Genomic DNA, 21,374 nt, shown 5'->3' on the forward strand with positions numbered 1-21,374 from the left:
ATTTATAATAAACTTAATTACTTTTCCTCGGTTCAGGTAAATGCTTACGTCACCTGACCGAGGTGCAGTCTGGGACTTGAAGTCCAACTAAAACAAAACTACAAAGATAAATCAACAAAACGCAAACCAAACTTAGAGCGCTTTGGCGCCCTCTAGGGGTTAACCCTTACAACAACATACATGTATTTTGGCATACATGTTGGTAAACAACTTTTTCGTTATTCTTTTTCACATTTCAGTGCATAAAAATGCTTAGAAACTTATTTTGGATGTTTTACTTAACTATCCATTGGTTGTGTGAGAAAACAGCCTTCCTGGGCTCGTACAGCGATAAAAACCCAGCAAACACTTTATTTCAGCATAACAAAGCAAAATATTCAATAAATAATAATTTTCACAACATTCATGCATTTTGGCATACAAGCTAAAAAACAACTTTTTCGTTATTCTTTTTTTACATATTGATCTTTAAAAATGCTTATAAACTCGTTTTGTATGTTTTACATAACTATGCATTGGTTGTGTGAGAAAACTGCTTTCGTGAGCTCGAAGAGCGCTAGGAACACAGCAAACGCTTTGTCTCAACATATCTAAGCAAAGAATCAAATGAATGATCATTTCCACAACCTTCATGCATTTTGACTTTAAGATTTTGACCATGAAAACTGTATATAAACTTTATTATGAAGACATGTCTAGCCATGATGATGGCTTAAACTCATGTCATATATGTTTAGGTGGTCTTAGTGTGCTGGAAAAGTACACAGGTTCTGAGGTGCCCCCAAGAGGCGATGGCACTGGTGCTTGGGCCCACTCATTGTTGCTTGTAACAATTTTTCTAATATTTATTTTAAAACGACACAGGGATAACCTCTTGGATTCAACCTTCAATGGATGGTTCTTGAGGAACTCCTAGACTCACTGTTCTGTGTCAAAGTCTGGGCCATGGGGGTTTGCACTGGTATACAGTAGCCAAATTTTCGGCACAGACCAGATCCTAAGGATTTTGTGGCTGGTAGGGGGCCTGGTTTTTGGCGCCAATCCCTTGAGAATATCTCCTATAAGGCCACCTGTTTGTAAAACACTGGCATGTGATTGGTTCAGATAGCACAAGATAGAGCGCTTCATGTGCTTTTCCTTTCTGTTCCCTTGGATGTACTCGTACACATCTACTACATACACACTACACATATTACAGACACACATGCACTACAAATCAAATACAGTACACACACATACTTCAGACGCACACTACACACACTACATGTCTTTTACATGCACAACACGAACAAACACATACTACACACATACAAAGGCACACCCAACCACGTGTGCCACACATACAGTAGACATCCTACACACACACAGCCTACACACACCCTACGCATCCTACACAAACCATGACTGGCCCAATCACTACATTACAAACGCCATTACAGACGCCACCAAGCAAACACTAGCAATGATGCATAGAACGACACTTCCGACTATGATGATGCCTGGGTGCCGATAGCACTGGTGCTTGGGTGCGCTCATTGTCGCTTGCAACTGTACTATTTTGTTTTAAAGGGCCACAGGGCCAACTTCTTGGCTTTCATCTTTAGAGAGAGCTACTTGGTGGACTACCAGACCTGTGTGTGTCGGCCTGAGGCCCACGAGTGTTTCTCGCCTGAGCGTGCATGCGGTACAGGAAAAGTGGACAAGGAGGCTTGGTGGTGGAATGAGGAAGTCCAGGAGTGTATACAGGGAAAGAGGCTAGCTAAGAAGACGTGGGACACTGAGAGGACTGAAGAGATTAGACAGGAGTACAGGGAGATGCAGCATAAGGTAAAAGTAGAGGTGGCAAAGGCCAAACAAAGAGCATATGAGGACTTGTATGCTAGGCTGGACAGTAAGGAGGGAGAAGTGGATCTGTACAGGTTGGCAAAGCAAAAAGATAGAAATGGAAAGGATGTGCAGCAGGTTAGAGTGACTAAAGTTAGAGATGGAAATGTACTTTGAGGAGTTGAGGAGTACTTAGAGTACTTTGAGGAGTTGATGAATGAGGAAAACGAAAGAGAACAAAGAGTAGAAGAAGTGACTGTTGTGGAACAGAAAGTAGCAAATATTAGTAAAAGTGAGGTGAGAAGGGTGTTGAAGAGGATGAAGAGTGGAAAGGCTGTTGGTCCTGAAGACATACCTTTGGAGGTACAGTATGGAAGTGCTTAGGAGAGGTGGCAGTGGAGTTTCTGACTAGTTTGTTTAACAAGATCTTGGAGAGTGAGAGGATTTCAGAGGAATGGAGGAGAAGTGTATTGGTGCCTATTTTTAAGAACAAGGGAGATGTGCAAAGCTGTGGCAATTACAGAGGTATAAAGCTTATGACCCATAGATTTAAGCTTTGGGAAAGAGGAAGCTAGGTTAAGGGCAGAGGTGAGCATTTGTGAGCAGCAATATGGTTTTATGCCAACAAAGAGTACATCAGATGCAGTAATTGCTTTGAGGACGCTGGTGGAGAAGTACAGAGAAGGTAATAAAGAGTTGCATTGTGTCTTTGTAGATTTAGAGAATGCATACGACAGGGTGCAGAGAGAGGAGCGTTGTATGAGGATGTCAGGAGTGGCTGAGAAGTATGTTAGAGTGGTACAGGGCATGTATAAGAGCGCTAAGACAGTGGAAAGATGTGCTGTAGTTGTGACAGAAGAGTTGAAGGTGGAGGTGGGTCTTGGAGGTGGGCTGAAGATGTTGAGGTTCTCTTTAGGAGTGACTAGGATGGATAGGATCAAGAATGATTTCATCAGAGGGACACCCCATGTAAGATGTTTTGGAGAGAAAGTCAGAGAGTCCAGATTGAGGTGGTTTGGACATGTTCAGAGATGAGATTGTGAACATATCGGTAGAAGGATGCTGAGGTTGGAACTGCCAGACAGGACGTCTAGAGGAAGATCAAAAAGTAGATTTATGGATGCAGTAAAAGAGGACATGAGGTTATTTGGTGTGAGAGAAAAAGATGCAGAGGATAATTTTAGATGGAGGCAGATGATTCGCTGTGGCAACCCCTGAAAGGGAACAGCCTAAAGACAAAGAAGAAGCTGGAGCAGATTGATCACACAATCCTAGGTTCTTTGTGGGGGTGAGGGTGGCAGTTTTTGACACTACCTTTTTTGAAAATACCTCTGATAAGTCCACTTGGTTGTGACTCTAACTGCTTGACAACAGTGGTGGAGGAAGTGCTTAAGTTTAGTACTTAAGTAAAAGTACAACTACCCTGCAAAAATATATACTTAAGTAAAAGTATAATTACTACATCAACATCTTACCTAAGTAAAAGTCCTAAGTGCATACTTTTAAATTTACTTCAAAGTATTTTAAAGTAAAAGTACACACTCAGTTGTCTCAATGTCTGGGCTGTTCAATTGTAATAATCACAAACAATTTCTATTGTGTACTGGAAAGGGTAGTCGTGCAAGCTCTCTGTAATACTGACACACTTTAAAAATCTGGTTATTTACTTATTATTACTCATTAAATAATAATTAAGCTAAGCCAATTATGACATACAATTTATTTTATTTTTACTATACTATTAAGAGCAGTAAAAAAAAACTCAAAAGTACACAGGTGAGTGTTACTCTAAACACTTTAATCAAATCATCTTCGATTTAAATCAGTTCCGCTTGTGTTGTTTCAAAACGCATGCTCACCATTTTCGGTGTGAGTTCTTTGACCAATCAGATTTCCGAACTGCTTCAACGTGCATTGGCCAGCAACGCCAAAATGTCAGTCGACCAAAAAAATTTTTGCAAGATTCGGAAGAATGTAACGACACGCATTTTAATAATGTAGTGGAGTAAAAGTACAGATAATTGTAAAGTATAGCAGATATACGTAAAAATTTACTTAAGTACAGTAACGAAGTACAAATACTTCGTTACATTCCACCACTGCTTGACAATATGTCACGAGTAACCCATGCATTTCCACAAACTTACTGCCGCCTTTCATGGAACACATCATACAGCCCTTAGGCCTTGTCCATGTGCTTTTCATTTCTGGGTTCTTTTTATTCTTTGTGGGTCCTAGCAAAGGTCGTGACAGACATCAGCAATAAGCTCCAGGAATAACTACTGTAGCAAAGCATGGTAAAGGTATGACACCTGTCTCCGTAGATGTGAAAGGCCTACTTACAGGTTCATGTTCTTGATTAACTGACCAGTGTTTACTGGTGATGATTCAGGGGCACCTGGTCCTGAAGCAGATAAAAGCCTGCCTAAAAGATGCCATCTCTGCTGTTTAGGACTGTTTTAAGAACATGTTTCTCAACCACTCAACCACTTTAGGGACAGCGGTGACATATGGCACATGTGGCAGAGCATACAATCGATTACCAACTACAAGACATCATCACCTGCTGTGACATTGAAGTGTCCGTTCCAGATGCACTAAACAGCTTCTACTCTCAGTTCGACAACTACGTGTCAGCGTGGAAAACCTAGTTTTAGTCAATGAAAATGTAACATTTTAGCAATAAGGTTATTATTAATTATCCCAACAGTCAATCTAGTCTAAACCAAACCTAGTTTTTTTTTACAAAATCATTATCATTTATAACATATAACATATAATGTTAATATAACATTTTAAAATTTATTTTTTCATCTGATGTTTTCAGCTAATTGTATTTCTTTTTAGTCGTTAAAACAACCTCTGCATGTCCATGTTTTTGTAACTACAAAACAATAAAGGCAGTATTCACAGTGTTTAAAACTTTTTTTATGTGAATTTACACACTTGTACTGTTGTAGCTCCTATAGGTCACAATCATTTGGTAACCTATTAGATGAATGATTTTGGCATTGTTTTAACTATAAAAATAAAATACATCACAACATAATTATGTTACCATGTAGTAACATGAGATGCTGCAAAAGTGAGTGATTTTTATGGTATACCATGATGCATCTCCTCATTGTGTGTCCACCTTGATTACCCTCTGATATAACTACATATCCAAGCTTTTTTCCTCCGGTTCAATATAAAAAAATGTATATGCGGCCTTTGTCCAGCACCACTTGCTGTAGATTGAGTGCAGGACAGGGAGCTTGGTGCGGATAATGCGGTCAGCTGATCGCACCACCCTCTATAGATCTTGTCTGGGCTCCACAAAGAACAATAACGGAGCTCATCTGCTTTGTACCAAAGTCCACTATTAACACCTTTGTCTTGCTGATGTTCAGGAGGAGATTGTTCCTCTGGCACCATTTCTCCAGATTTCCAATCTCCTCTAGTTAGGCCGTCTCATTGTTGTTTGTGATCAGAGCAACCACTGCGGTGTCATTAGCAACCTTGATGACGGTGGTGGAGTTGGTAGTGGCCACGCAGTCCTACGTGTACAAAGAGTACAGCAGGGGACTCAGAACGCAAACCTAAGGGGGCTGTAGTGCTGAGAGTGAGGAAGGCTGAGACATGTCTGCCCATCCTTACTGCCTGGGCTCTTCCAGATAGAAAAATGAAGATCCATTGACTCATAGATGAACTGAGTCCCAGGTGCTCCAGCTTGGTGGTGAGTGTGGAGGGAATTATGTTGCTCTAGTCATGAGCTCTAGTCGATGAAAAGCATTTTAACATAATTCCCCCTTCGAGTGTCAAAGTGAGTGAGAGATGTATGAAGGCCATCTCGCCTGAGAGATGGCATCATCTGTAGAGTGGTTCGGTGGTGTGCAAACTGTAATGGGGCCAGTGTGTCAGGTAGTGAAGAAAATTCTCTGACCAGCCGTTCAAAGCACTTCATCACTACTGAGGTGAGGGCTACAGGGCGATAGTCATTGAGGAAAGCAGGATGGGGTTTCTTCGGAACAGTAACAATGACAGACTCTTTGAAGCATGTGGGGATCCCTGACTGAGATAAGGAGAGTTTGTATATCTCTGTGAACACTGGTGCTAGCTGGTTTGCGCAGGCTCTGAGGACTCGACCTGACATGCCGTCTGGTCCTGCTGCTTTCCTTGTGTCCACTCTCCTGAAGGCTCTCGTGAGGACATTATGCTCGAGATGATGAACGCATCGTCGCACGTCATGCTCGTCTGCCAGGGTCACATTCATGCTGGATGTTGGTGCTTTGTAGTCCGTTATTGTTCTTTGTCCCTGCCACAGGCTCCTAGAGTCACTCTGTTAGAGCTGTGAGTCTAGTTTTTTCCCGTAGCGTTGCTTTCCCTCCTTCAGCATTTTCCGAACGTTGTATGACGCAGGCCTTGTACAGGTCCATGTCCCACGACGCATCTCAGATGGTTTTATGCAAGATCTCAGATGGTTTTATCCATCCATGGCTTCTTTTTTCGACGGTATCATCTGCTAGTTTGGCCACCAATTAGTCTGTCGAGCGCACGACCTTCCTCTGAACTGGAACTTCCTGTTTGAGTCTTTGTTTGTATTTGCATGAAGAAGATGGCAAAGTGGTCAGATTTCCCAAACGGAGGGAAAAATTTTGCCTTGTAGCTGTCCTTGACTATAGTATAGCAATAATCCAGTGTCATTTCGCCCCTGGTGGAAATTCCAGACCCATTGTCCTGGGTGACGCTCTGGGCCTTGGGCTCTTGACTGCCCTTCAGCCTTTTACGTGTGCTTTACATTCCTGTCTTCTTTTCATTCTTTGTGGCTCAAGCGAAGGTTGTAGCAGACAAGAGCGGTAAGCGGTGCCAGCCAGACTCAGAATTCCAGGAATTACATACTGTAGCATAGCATGAAAAATTTATGATATCTATCATGTCTGCCTAGATGTGAAAGGCTTTTTACAGGTTTTTGCTAGTGATCAACTTACCAGTGTTAACAGTCAATGATTTAGGGACAGCTGGTTCTGAAGCAAGTGAAAACCTGGCAATCTCTGCCCTTTAGGACAGTTTTAAGGTTGCTGTTTAAGAAGGCTGCAACTTACGGCGCCGTCACTGAGGTGGAGGAGTTCACTGTCTCCAAGAACATCATCTCACGACCAACCAGAAACATTCAAGCAGTCAAAACCAGACTGTGCAACAGCTTCTTTTTACAAGCCATCTGTCTCCTTAACAAAAAGGGACTGGACTGAAACAAAACCAAATTATGTTATTGTGTTATTGTGTGTGTGTGTGTGTGTGTGTGTGTGTGTGTGTGTGTGTGTGTGTGTTACCAATAAGTCAAATAACTTAACTACCTTCAAACATTGAGACTGAACTGATGAATGACACATGTGCAAACACACTGATCAACAGCCATCTAAAAAGTTTTCACACCAATCTGTAATTGCGCTTTTGCATAATATCCATTACTTGTCATTTGCACAAGCAAAATCACTATTTGATCTTTGCTGCTACTTCAAAGGACCAAAGTGTCCTGGTTACTGTTTATCCTCCCACTACCTCAACTCATTACCTCATTATGTCATCATCAAGAAGTATTGAAATATGTCACGTTGTTGCGTTGTGCCCTTTGTCAGTCTTTGTCACTATTTGCATGAACACTTTATGTTGTCTCTTTTTTCAATATAGAACTTAGTTTTCTGGTAACTTAAAAATGTCAACCTGTCTTTTCTCAGCCAGTTACAGATGCTTTTGATTTTGATTACAAAATGCTTTTGATTACAGATTTTTGTTTATTTATGTTGGATGTAGGACCTTGGTCCTGGAGAAGGGTTGTTTCGTTTCACTGTGTATTAAACTGTATATGGTTAGAATGAGAAGAAAATCCTACTCGAACTTGGTATCACAAATAAAGCAAACAACAAGCTAAAGACCCATAATTTGTTTTGACCCGCATGTGAAAGCCTACACTTAGAGATTGGGGCATGAGGGACCGACTCAGGGCAGGAGAACACAGACGAGAGGAGTCACGAATGTGCAAGAAAAAATTTTGATCTTTTATTTAAATTCTTCGCTCCTTTTAACCTGCATTCGAAAATGAGAGATCACAGAGAAGAAAAAAGGCAGAAAAATGGTTCATGCATGCTCATACACACATCCACACTAAAACAGTGCTCTTATGTACTGGGGTTCCTCAGAGGCGAGGAAGGTAAAGCAGTGCAGAAGAGACAGCCTCCACAGTCAGAAGAGGCAATGTCCTGTGCCGCGTGTGGCGGCCGGCCACGTAGGTGAGTAGCGGAGGCTTGAAACTCACTGTAGCCGCTTCTATGTGGTGTCTTTTGGCGCGTTTGACTCTCGGAATCTGTGGAGAGAAACAAAACTGGAGTCATAAGTAAAGCCATCTGAATCCCAATCATCGGATCCATCAGGGTTGAGCCTTTTATCATGCGCTGGTGACTGTTAGAGGGTAGATGATTATGAGCTGCTGGCCATGTAGCATTTCGGCGTCCCTCCCCTGAGTTGATGTCCACGGTGCTGAATGCACTCCGTGCAAAGCTGCGAGTTCATGTGAAGTGTGGGCTGTAACCCCGCCGTCATAAGTATACAGTACATTAAACAAACTATAGATATACATTTATATTAAATATACATTTATATACAAACTTTAAATATACATTTATAGTTTGATTCCCTTCTTATTTAATTGTTTGTTTGTTTTCTTTTCCCTTTTTTTTCTTTTTTGCACGTTGAACCAAAAAACTTCCAGCTTCATATTCTTTTTTCATTTTGTCCTTTTCTTTTTTTAATGCCTGGCGTCTAGCCTTTCGTTTGCATTTAAAAATGGCTTGGAGTCAGTAAAGGGCAGGGTGGATGCTATACGGTTTATAAGAGGTTTATAAGGGGGTTATAATATATATATATATATATATATATATATATATATATATATATATATATGTACATGTACATGTTCACCCTGTTATATCCCTCTTTAAATTACTAGAACATGATGTATGTCAATTAAAAGAATTCCTTGTTCCATGTTTACAAGTTCACAAATAATGTTAATTCAATGTGTGTTAAAAATTTCTTTCAGACAATTCGTCATTCATTATATGCATTGTTTCAGCATCGTTTTGTATGTTTTACAATGAACATGCATTAGTTGTGTGAGAAAACCGCTTTCCTGAGCTCGTACAGCGCTAAGAACGCAGCAAACGCTTTATTTCAGCATATCTAAGCAAAAAATCTAATAAATTATAATTTCCACAACATAGATGCATTTTGGCATACAAGTTGATGAACAACTTTTTCATTATTCTTTTTTTACATTTCGATGCATAAAAATGCTTATAAACTTATTTTGTATGTTTTACATAACTATCCATTGGTTGTGTGAGAAAACCGCTTTCCTGAGCTCGTACAGCGCTATGAACGCAGCAAACGCTTTGCCCCAGCATATCTAGGCTAAGAATCAAATAAATGATCATTTCCACAACATACATGCATTTTGGCATACATAACTTTTTTTGTTATTCTTTTTAGATTTAAAATGCTTTACCTTTTTTGTATGTTTTACATAACTATCCATTCTATGTCAGTCATAACTATGTCATATCTAAGCAAAAAATCAAATAAATGGTCATTTCTACAACATACATGCATTTTGGCATACATGTTGACAAACAACATTTTTGTTATTGTTTTAAGATTTTGATCATAAAAAATGTATATAAACTCGTTTTGTATGGTTTACACAACTATTTATTAGTTGTGTGAGAAAACTGCTTTCCTGAGCTCGTACAGCGCTAAAAACGCAGCAAAGGCTTTATTTCAGAATAACAAAGCAGAATATCAAATAAATGATCATTTCCGCAACAAAATTGCATTTTGGCATACATGTTAAAAAACAACATTTTTGTTATTGTTTTTAAGATTTTGACCATGAAAACTGTATATAAACTCGTTTTGTCTGTTTTCCATAACAATCTGTTAGTTGTGTGAGACTTTCCTGAGCTCGTACAGCGCTAAGAACACAGCAAACGCCTTGTCTCAACATATCTAAGCAAAGAATCAAATAAATGATAATTTCCACAACATTCATGCATTTTGGCATACATGTTAAAAAAAAAACATTTTTGTTATTGTTTTTGAGATTTTGATTATGAAAACTCGTTTTGTATTTTTTACAATGACCATGCAGTAGTTGTGTGAGAAAACCACTTTCCTGAGCTCGTCCAGTGCTAAGAATGCAGCAAACGCTTTATTTCAGCATATCTAAGCAAATAATCAAATGAATGATCATTACCACAACATACATGCACTTTGGCATACATATGTTTGTTGTATTCTTTTTCACATTTCGATGCATGAAAATGCTTATGAACTTATTTTGTGTAACATACCTATCTATTGGTTGTGTGAGAAAACCGCTTTCCTGAGCTCGTACATAGCTAAGAACGCAGCAAACGCTTTGCCTCAACATATCTAAGCAAAGAATTAAATAAATGATCATTTCCACAGCATTCATGCATTTTGGCATACATGTTAAAAAACAACATTTTTGTTATTGTTTTTAGGATTTTGACTATGAAAACTGTATATAAACTCGTTTTGTATGTTTTCCATAACAGTCCGTTAGTTGTGTTAGAAAACCACTTTCTTGAGCTCGTACAGAGCTAAGAACGCAACAAACGCTTTGTCTTAACATGTCTAAGCAAATAATCAAATAAATGATCATTTCCACAACATTCATGCATTTTGGCAAACATGTTGATAAACAACTTTTTCGTTCATTCTTTTTCACATTTCGATGCATAAAAATGCTTAGAAACTTATTTTGGATGTTTTACATAACTATCCATTGGTTGTGTGAGAAAACCGCTTTTCTGAGCTCGTACAGCGCTAAGAACGCAGCAAACGCTTTATGCATATCAAAGAAAAATATCCAATAAATGATCATTTCCACAACATTTATGCATTTTGGCACACAAGCTGAAAAACAACTTTTTCGTTATTATTTTTCACATTTTGTTCCTTATAAATGCTTATAAACTCGTTTTGTATGTTTTACAATGAACATGCGTTAGTTGTGTGGGCAAACGACTTTCCTGAGCTCGAACAGCGCTAAGAATGCAGCAAACACTTTGTCTCAACATATCTAAGCAAAGAACCAAATGAATGATCATTTCCACAACATACATGTACTTTGGCATACATAACTTTGTCGTTATTCTTTTTCACATTTCGATGCATGAAAATGCTTATAAACTTATTTTGTATGTTTAACATACCTATCTATTGGTTGTGTGAGAAAACCGCTTTTCTGAGCTTGTACATTGCTAAGAACGCAGCAAACGCTTTGCCTCAGCATATCTAAGCAAAGAATCCAATAAATGACAATTTCCACATCATTCATGCATTTTAGCATACAAGCTGAAAAACAACATTTTTCTTATTCTTTTTCACATTTTAATGCTTAAAAATGCTTATAAACTTGTTTTGTAAGTTTTACAATGACCATGCATTAGGTGTGTGAGAAAACCGCTTTCCTGAGCTCGTACAGCGCTAAGAATGCAGCAAACGCTTTATTTCAGCATATCTAAGCAAAAAATCTAATAAATTATAATTTCCACAACATGCATGCATTTTGGCATTCATGTTGATGAACAACTTTTTCGGTATTCTTTTTTACATTTTGATCCTTAAAAATGCTTAGAAACTCATTTTGTATGGTTTACATGACTATCCATTAGTTGTGTGAGAAAACCGCTTTCCTGAGCTCGAACAGCGCTAAGAACGCAGCAAATGCTTTATTTTAGCATAACAAAGCAGAATATCAAATAAATGATCAGCGCTAAGAACACAATAAACGCTTTGTCTCAACATATCCAAGCAAAGAATCAAATGAATGATCATTTCCACAACATTTATGCATTTTGGCATACATGTTGAAAAACAACATTTTTGTTATTGATTTTAAGATTTTGACCATGAAAACTGTATATAAACTCGTTTTGTCTGTTTTTCATAACAATCCGTTAGTTGTGTGAGAAATTACCTGAGCTCGTACAGCGCTAAGAACACAATAAGCGCTTTGTCTCAACATATCCAAGCAAAAAATCAAATGAATGATCATTTCCACAACATTCATGCATTTTGGCATACATGTTAAAAAAAAAAACATTTTTGTTATTGTTTTTGAGATTTTGATTATGAAAACTCGTTTTGTATGTTTTACAATGACCATGCATTAGTTGTGTGAGAAAACCACTTTCCTGAGCTCGTACAGCGCTAAGAACGCAGCAAATGCTTTATTTCAGCACATCTAAGCAAATAATCAAATGAATGATCATTTCCACAACATACATGCATTTTGGCATACATGTTGATAAACAACTTTTTCGTTATTCTTTTTTACATTTCGATGCATAAAAATGCTTAGAAACTTATTTTAGATGTTTTACATAACTATCCGTTGGTTGTGTGAGAAAACCGCTTTCCTGAGCTCGTACAGCGCTACGAACGCAGCAAACGCTTTGCCTCAGCATATCTAAGCAAAGAATCAAATAAATGATGATTTCCACAACATACATGCATTTTGGCATACATAACTTTTTTGTTATTCTTTATTACATTAAAAGTGCTTTACAACCTTTTTTGTATGTTTTACATAACTATCCATTCTATGACAGTCATAACTATCTCCTATCTAAGCAAAGAATCAAATAAATGGTAATTTCTACAAAATACATGCATTTTGGCATACATGTTGAAAAACAACATTTTTGTTATTGTTTTAAGATTTTGACTATGAAAACTTTATAAAAACTCGTCTTGTATGTTTTACATAACTATCCATTGGTTGTGTGAAAAAAACGCTTTCCTGAGCTCGTACAGCGCTATGAACCTCAGCATATCTAAGCAAAGAATAAAAAAAATGATCATTTCCATAACCTTCATGCATTTTGATTTTATGATTTTGACCATGAAAACTGTATATAAACTCGTTTTGTATGTTTTACCATGACCATGCATTAGTTGTGTGAGAAAACTGCTTTCCTGATACATTTAGCGCTAAGAACACAGCAAACGCTTTATCACGTTTTGCTGATGTCATGAATCAGCGATCGCTGTCTTGCTCTTTCATGCCTTAATATTTATGTATTCATTCATCTTCCTTAAAACATCTGGATCTTCTAGATCTCATCGAACTGAAAACACGTTTCACATTCGCCTAACTCAACAGGTGGTCAAATACAAATACATAAACAAGACCCAGACACTACACATCCTACACAGACACACACACAGTGCACACGCATACTACACACACACACACACACACACACACACACACACACACACACACACACACACACACACACACAACCCAAAAATTATAAAGACATGTCCAGCCATGATGATGGCTTAAACTCATGTCATATATGTTTAAGAGGTCTTAGTGTGCTGGAAAAGTACACAGGTTGTGAGGTGCTCCCAAGAGGCGATTGGGCCCACTCATTGTTGCTTGTAACAATTTTTCTACTATTTATTTTAAAATGACACAGGGATAACCTCTTGGATTCAACCTTCAATGGATGGTTCTTGGGGAACTCCTAGACTCACTGTACTGAGTCTGGGCCATGGGGGCTTGCACTGGTATACAGTAGCCAAATTTTCGGCACAGACCAGATCCTAAGATCTTTGTGGTTGGTAGGGGGCCTGGTTTTTGGCGCCAAACCCTTGAGAATATTTCCTATAAGGCCACCTGTTTGTAAAACACTGTTGGTTCAGATAGCACAAGATAGAGCGCTTCATGTGCTTTTCCTTTCTGTTACCTTGGATGTACTCATACACATCTACTACAGACACACTACACATATTACAGACACACATGCACTACACCCACTCACAAATACTAAAGATGCATTCTACACACACACATGACACACAAATACACTTTACACACACAAAAACTACACATCAAATACAGTACACACACATCCTTCATACACACAAACACACAAGCACATACTACACACAAAAAAAAAGGCACACCCAACCACTTATGGCACACATACAGTAGACATCCTACACACACTCACACATACACATTCACTCACACACACACACACACACACACACACACACACACACACACAAACACACACACACACACACAAACACACACACACACACACACATATATCGTACACAAACATACACACAGACTTAAGCAAATAGAGACACACAAACACACACACGCACACACACTACTCATACTCATCCACATTTACTACATACACACTACACATATTACAGACACACAGGCACTACCACTCAAAAATACTACAGATGCATACTACACACACACCACACAAATACACTTTACACACACAAACACTACAAATCAAATACAGTACACACACATTCTTTAGACCCACACTACACACACTACATGTCCTTTACATGCACAACATGCACAAACACATACTGCACACATACAAAGGCACACCCAACCACTTATGCCACAGATACAGTAGACATCCTACACACACACAGCCTACACACACCCTTACGCATCCTATACAAACCATGACTGGCCCAATCACTACATTACAGACGCCTCCAAGCAAATACCAGCAATGATGCATAGAACGAAACCTCCGACGATGATGATGCCTGGGTGGCGATAGCACTGGTGCTTGGGTGCGCTCAAGCAACTATACTATTTTGTTTTAAAGGGCCGCAGGGCCAACTTCTTGGCTTTCATCTTTAGAGCGAGCTACTTGGTGGACTACCAGACCTGTGTGTGTCGGCCTAAGGCCCACAAATGTTCCTCGCCTGAGCGTGCATGCGGTACAGGAAAAGTAGACAAGGAGACTTGGTGGTGGAATGAGGAAGACCAGGAGTGTATACAGGGAAAGAGGCTAGCTAAGAAGACGTGGGACACTGAGAGGACTGAAGAGAGTAGACAGGAGTACTGGGAGATGCAGCATAAGGTAAAAGTAGAGGTGGCAAAGGCCAAACAAAGAGCATATGAGGACTTGTATGCTAGGCTGGACAGTAAGGAGCGAGAGGTGGATCTGTACAGGTTGGCGAAGCAGAGAGATAGGGATGGGAAGGATGTGCCGCAGGTTAGAGTGATTAAAGTTAGAGATGAAAATGTACTGACAGATGCCAGGAGGGTGACAGGATGACAGATGAGATAAGACAGAAGTCTCCATTGACTATGATGTTTGCAGATGACATTGTGCTCTCGACATTGTAGCGAGAGCAGAGAACAGGTGGAGGAAAATTTGGAGAGGTGGAGGTATGCTCTGGAAAGCAGAGAAATGAAGGTTAAACGCAGCAAGACGGAATACCTGTGTGTGAATGAGAGGGGCCGAAGAGGTGAGGATACAGGGGGCTGAGGTAAAGAAGTTGCAGGATTTTAAGAACTTAGGGTCAACGGTCCAGAGCAACGGAGAGTGTTCAAATGAGGTGAAGAGGCTGGTACAGGCAGGTTGGAATGGGTGGAGAAAAGTGTCAGGTGTGTTGTGTGATAAAAGAGTATCAGCGTGAATGAAAGGAAAGGTGTACAGGACAGTGGTGAGACCAGCAATGCTCTACGGCTCAGAGACAGTGACACTGACGAAAAGACTGGAGGCAGAGATAGAGGTAGCAGAGCTGAAGATGTTGAGGTTCTCTTTGGGAGTGACTAGGATGGATAGAATCAAGAATGAATTTATCAGAGGGACAACCCATGTTAGATGTTTTGGAGATAAAGTCAGAGAGGCCAGATTGAGGTGGTTTGGACATGTTCAGAGGAGAGATTGTGAACATATCGGTAGAAGGATGCTGAGGTTGGAACTCCCAGACAGGTAGTCTAGAAGAAGACCAAAAAGGAGATTTATGGATGCAGTGAGAGAGGACATGAGGTTACTTGGTGTGAGAGAAGAGGATGCAGAGGATAGTTATAGATGGAGGCAGATGATTCGCTGTGGCGACCCCTGAAAGGGAACAGCCGAAAGACAAATAAGAAGGAGGAGCAGATCGATCACACAATCCTAGGTTCTTTGTGCGGGTGAGGGTGGCAGTTTTTGACACTACCTCTTTGAAAATACCTCTGATAAGTCCATTTGTTTGTGACTCCAACTGCTTGACAATATGTCACGAGTAACCCATGCATTTCCACAAACTTACTGCGGCCTTCTATGAAAAACATCATACAGCCCTTTGGCCTTGTCCATGTGCTTTTCATTTCTGGGTTCTTTTTATTCTTTGTGGGTCCTAGCAAAGGTCGTGCCAGACGTCAGCAGTAAGCTGAGCCTGGCAGACTAGGAGTTCCAGGAATACCTACTGTAGCAAAGCATGGTAAAGATATGACACCTGTCTCCGTAGATGTGAAAGGCCTAGTTACAGGTTCGTGTTCTTGATCAACTGACCAGTGTTTACTGGTGATGATTCAGGGGCACCTGGTCCTGAAGCAGATAAAATCCTTGCCAAAAGACGCCATCTCTGCTGTTTAGGACTGTTTTGAGAACACTGACTGGAACATGTTTAGAAAAGCCGCAACTTATGGCAACTTCACTGATGTTCAGTAATGATGTCACTGTCTCCATGAACATCATCTCACGACCAACCAGAAACTGTGGATTACTGCGGAGGTGTGTGCACGTCTAAGGACCCAAGACTCTGCCATCAGAGCAGGGGACAAAGTGGCCTTAAGAACAGCAAGGGGCAAACTTTTCTGGGCAATCAGAGAGGTAAAGTGCACAAACGCCCAGAAAATACTCAACCACTCAACCACTTTAGGGACAGCGGTGACATACGGCACATGTGGCAGAGCATACAATCGATTACCAACTACAAGACATCATCACCTGCTGTGACAGTGAAGGGTCCGTTCCAGATGCGCTGAACAGCTTCTAGTCTCAGTTCGACAACTACATGTCAGCGTGGAAAACCTAGTTTTAGTCAATGAAAATGTAACATTTTAGCAATAAGGTTATTATTAATTATCCCAACAGTCAATCTAGTCTAAACCAAACCTATTTTTAAAGTTTTTTTTTTTTTTACAAAATCATTATTATTCATACCATATAACATATAATGTTAATATAACATTTTAAAATTTATTTTTTCATCTGATGTTTTCAGCTAATTGTATTTCTTTTTAACCGTCAAAACAACCTCTGCATGTCCATGTTTTTGTAACTATAAAACAATAAAGGCAGTATTCACAGTATTTAAAATTTGTTTTTTATATGAATTTACACACTTGTACTGTACAATCATTTGGTAACCTATTAGATTAATGATTTTGGCATCGGTTTAACTATAAAATACATCACAACATGATTATGTTACCATGTAGTAACATGAGATGCTGCAAAACTGAGGGATTTTTATGGTATACCTTGATGCATCTCCTCATTGTGTGTCCACACTGTTTCCCCTCTGATATTACTACACATCTGACCTTTTTTCTTCCGGTTCAATATAAAAAAAAATTATATACGGCTTAAATCAAACTTCATTCATGCACACACATGAAACTAGCATACACATCTATGAAACTGTCACATATACACACATATATGTTACTAACTGCTCAAACAACTACATATGAAATGCATGTGCACACTTTTGAGACGCACGCACACACATTTACATTTACATTTAGTCATTTGGCAGACGCTCTTATCCAGAGCGACTTACATTTTTATCTCATTACACATCTGAGCAGTTGAGGGTTAAGGGCCTTGCTCAAGGTCCCAACAGGGGCAACTTGGTGGTTGTGTGGTTTGAACCTGGGATCTTCCGAACCCTAGTCCAATGCCTTAACCACTGAGCTTGGGTTCTCATGCCATCTCGTCAACAGATAGAACAATCCATTTTTGGGGTGGCTGAGGATCTTCACGATCTTCCTGGCCTTTGTCCAGCACCGCTTGCTGTAGATTGCAGGTGCAAGGACAGGGAGCTCGGTGCGGATAATGTGGTCAGCTGATCGCACCACCCTCTGTAGAGCTCGTCTGGGCTCCACAAAGAACAACTTTTGTCTTGCTTATGTTCAGGAGGAGATTGTTCCTCTGGCACCATTTCTCCAGATTTCCAATCTCCTCTAGGTAGGCCGTCTCATTGTTGTTTGTGATCAGAGCAACCACTGCGGTGTCATCAGCAACCTTGATGACGGTGGTGGAGTTGGTACTGGCCACGCAGTCGTACGTGTACAAAGAGTACAGCAGGGGACTCAGAACACAAACCTGGGGGGCTCTAGTGCTGAGAGTGAGGAAGGCTGAGACATGTCCGCCCATCCTTACTGCCTGTGCTCTTCCAGTTAGGAAAATGAAGATCCACTGACTCATAGATGAGCTGAGTCCCAGGTGGTCCAGCTTGGTGGTGAGTGTGGAGGGAATTATGTTATTAAATCATGAGCTCTAGTCGATGAAGAGCATTTTAACATAATTCCCCCTTTGAGTGTCAAGGTGAGTGAAAGATGTATATGGAGGCCATCTCATCTGAGAGATGGCATCATCCGTAGAGTGGTTCGGTGGTATGCAAACTGTAATGGGGCCAGTGTGTGAGGTAGTGAAGAAAAGTCTCTGACCAGATGTTCAAAGCACTTCATCACTACTGAGGTGAGGGCTACAGGGCGATAGTCATTGAGGAAAGCAGGGTTGGGTTTCTTCGGAACATTAACAATGACAGACTCTTTGAAGCATGTGGGGATCCCTGACTGAGATAAGGAGAGGTTGAATATCTCTGTGAACACAGGTGCTAGCTGGTCTGCGCAGGCTCTGAGAATTTGACCTGACATGCCGTCTGGTCCTGCTGCTTTCCTGGTGTCCAGTCTCCTGAAGGCTCTTGTGAGGACATCATTTTTTTTTTTTATTATATTTATTAATTTTACATTATTAACAACCAACAGATTAAAACATAACTACACATTTACTACACGCAGTACCTGAAAAAAAACAAAGAAAAAAAAACCACACACACCAAAACTAACAATTAAATGATTATGCACATACACTTAAAAATAAATAAATAAACTTAAAAAATAGATAACTAAGCTGCCAGGGGGTACAATTAATGTACAACATACAATAGTACGCTATGAATTGTTAAATATGAACAGTATTCCTGTCCTTGTTGTTCTCCAGATAGGAAAGAAATGGACTCCAAATATCGAAAAATGTATCCAAGAAATTGGATCGTGTGTACCTTAATTTTTCCATCCGGATAATAGACACCATTTCCAAAATCCACCTTTGAAAAGATGGCGCAGAGTGAGATTTCCAGTCTGTTAAAATTAGCCTCTTGGCGGTGTTCATACCAAGCATCAAAGATTTCTGTAAGGCTTTAGGTAGATGCAGCGTTGATTCTAAACAACCAAAGATTGCTAGTTAAGCATGAGGACTAATATCTTTGCCATATGCTTTGAAAAAAAAGAAAAAATGTCTGACCAATATCCTGTAAGTTTATGACAATGCCAGAAAGTGTGTGACAAGGTACCGTCTTAAATTTTACACCTGTCACATTGAGCTGAAACGGATTGATAAATCTTGTGCAGTTTAGACCTAGAGCAGTGAAGACAGTGTATGACTTTAAACTGAATTAAATGGTGTCTACTGTTAATGGAACAAGAATGTATTCTGGCCATAATTTCAGTCCACAAGGATTCAGACAGGTCAATGCCCAACTCGCTACTCCACGCCTTTCGTAGATGGTAAGTAGGTGTTTTAACTTGACTGCTGAAAACGGATACAAACGATAAGACCATTTGTCTGGAGTCAGGGGGACGCACCAAGACGTCGATGAAAGGATGTTGGATTGGTATACTTTCAAAGTTTTTTATTTTATCTCTGACATAATGCCTAACTTGTAAATAGCGGAAAAAATGTGAATTGGGAAGCTGGAATTTGTCCCTTATCTGATCAAAGGAGGCAAATTTACCATTAATATAAAAATCTTGGATGGTAGTTAGTCCACTCCTACTCCAAGCATCATAGCATTTGTCTGACCATGGTGGCAGGAAAGAATGATTAAAACAGATGGGGGTTCTTACTGAAGTCTCGGGTATATTGAGCACCTTCTTGATCTGGTTGAGAATTCTGATAAAGTTTCTTGTTATATAACTTAGAGTGTAAGGTTTACCCAGCTTAGAGAACAGCAAGGCCTGTAAGGAAGAGTCACCAACTGAGTTAGCTTCCATTTTTACCCACAGAGGGGAATCAGGTGCATGATCCATTGTGCGGCAGGTGTTCCAATACATTAATGCTCTCGCATTAGCAGCCCAGTAGAACTGTCTAAACACGGGAAGGCCAAGAACACCTTGAGATTTGGGCTTTTGCACATGAGCTTTAGATATCCTGGGAGTTTTATAATTCCAGATATAAGAAAGAATAACTGAATCCAAGGTTTTAAAAAATGCAGATGTGAGAAAGATAGGTAAATTTTGACACAGATAAAGAAATCTGGGAAGGGACAACATTTTAATGGAGTTAATACGGCCAATCATGGATAAAGGGAGAATTTTCCAGCAATCTATATTCTGCTTTAACCTAGATGTGAACTCTAAATAATTTAGTTTAAATATTAATTTAAAATTTTTGGGAATTCTTAAGCCCAGGTAAGTGATCTGATCGCTGACTATCCTAAATGATGTATTTCCAAAGAAATCTGGGCTATAGATACTACCCGACATTGGCATAAGATCACTTTTTGTCCAGTTGATGGTATATCCTGACAATCTTCCAAATGAATTAATTAATTCCAACAAAATAGGAACTGATTTTTCTACATTTTGCAGATAAAACAGTATATCATCAGCATATAAACTAATCAGTGTTTTAGTGCCTCCCACTGTTAGGCCTTCGAAATCGGGGTGACCTCTGATTTTTAGAGCAAGCGGCTCCAATGCAATAGCAAAAAGAGCAGGTGAAAGAGGGCAGCCTTGTTGAACCGAACGATGTAGAGGGAATGAAACTGACTTATCACCGTTGGTTATAATTGAGCATACTGGACTGTTATAGATTATTTTTACCCAAGAGATAAATAATTCAACAATGCCAAAGCGCCGCAACGACTCAAACATATATGGCCATTCTATTTGGTCGAAAGCTTTCTGTGCATCCAAGGATATAATAGCTGTTTGATTAGTCTTGCCATGATCTGCGTATATTGTATTAAGCAGTCGTCTGACATTAAAGAAGGAAAACCTTCCTGGAATAAACCCAGTCTGATCAGGATGAATAATAGATGTAAGATGTTTACTCAATCTGTTTGCCAGCACCTTTGTAATAACTTTTCTGTCGACGTTTTGAAGAGCAATTGGCCTATAATTGGCGGGGGCCCCGGTCTTCTTTTCCTTTTTTCAGTAAGAGACAGATATTGGCCTCGTACAAAGTTTTGGGTAATGTCTTCTCTTTTGCGGAATGACAAATCATTCTGAGTAATCATGGAGTTAGTAAGTCTGAAAATGCTTTATAATATTCGCTAGAAAATCCATCCGGCACCGCAGCAACAAGCGGCTTGTCTCCTAATTCAAATTGCTTTTGTTTCAGTTTAAGAAGTGAATT

This window comes from Clarias gariepinus, chromosome 16 (genome assembly GCF_024256425.1).
Source record: "Clarias gariepinus isolate MV-2021 ecotype Netherlands chromosome 16, CGAR_prim_01v2, whole genome shotgun sequence".
In the NCBI taxonomy this organism is placed as follows: domain Eukaryota; kingdom Metazoa; phylum Chordata; class Actinopteri; order Siluriformes; family Clariidae; genus Clarias; species Clarias gariepinus.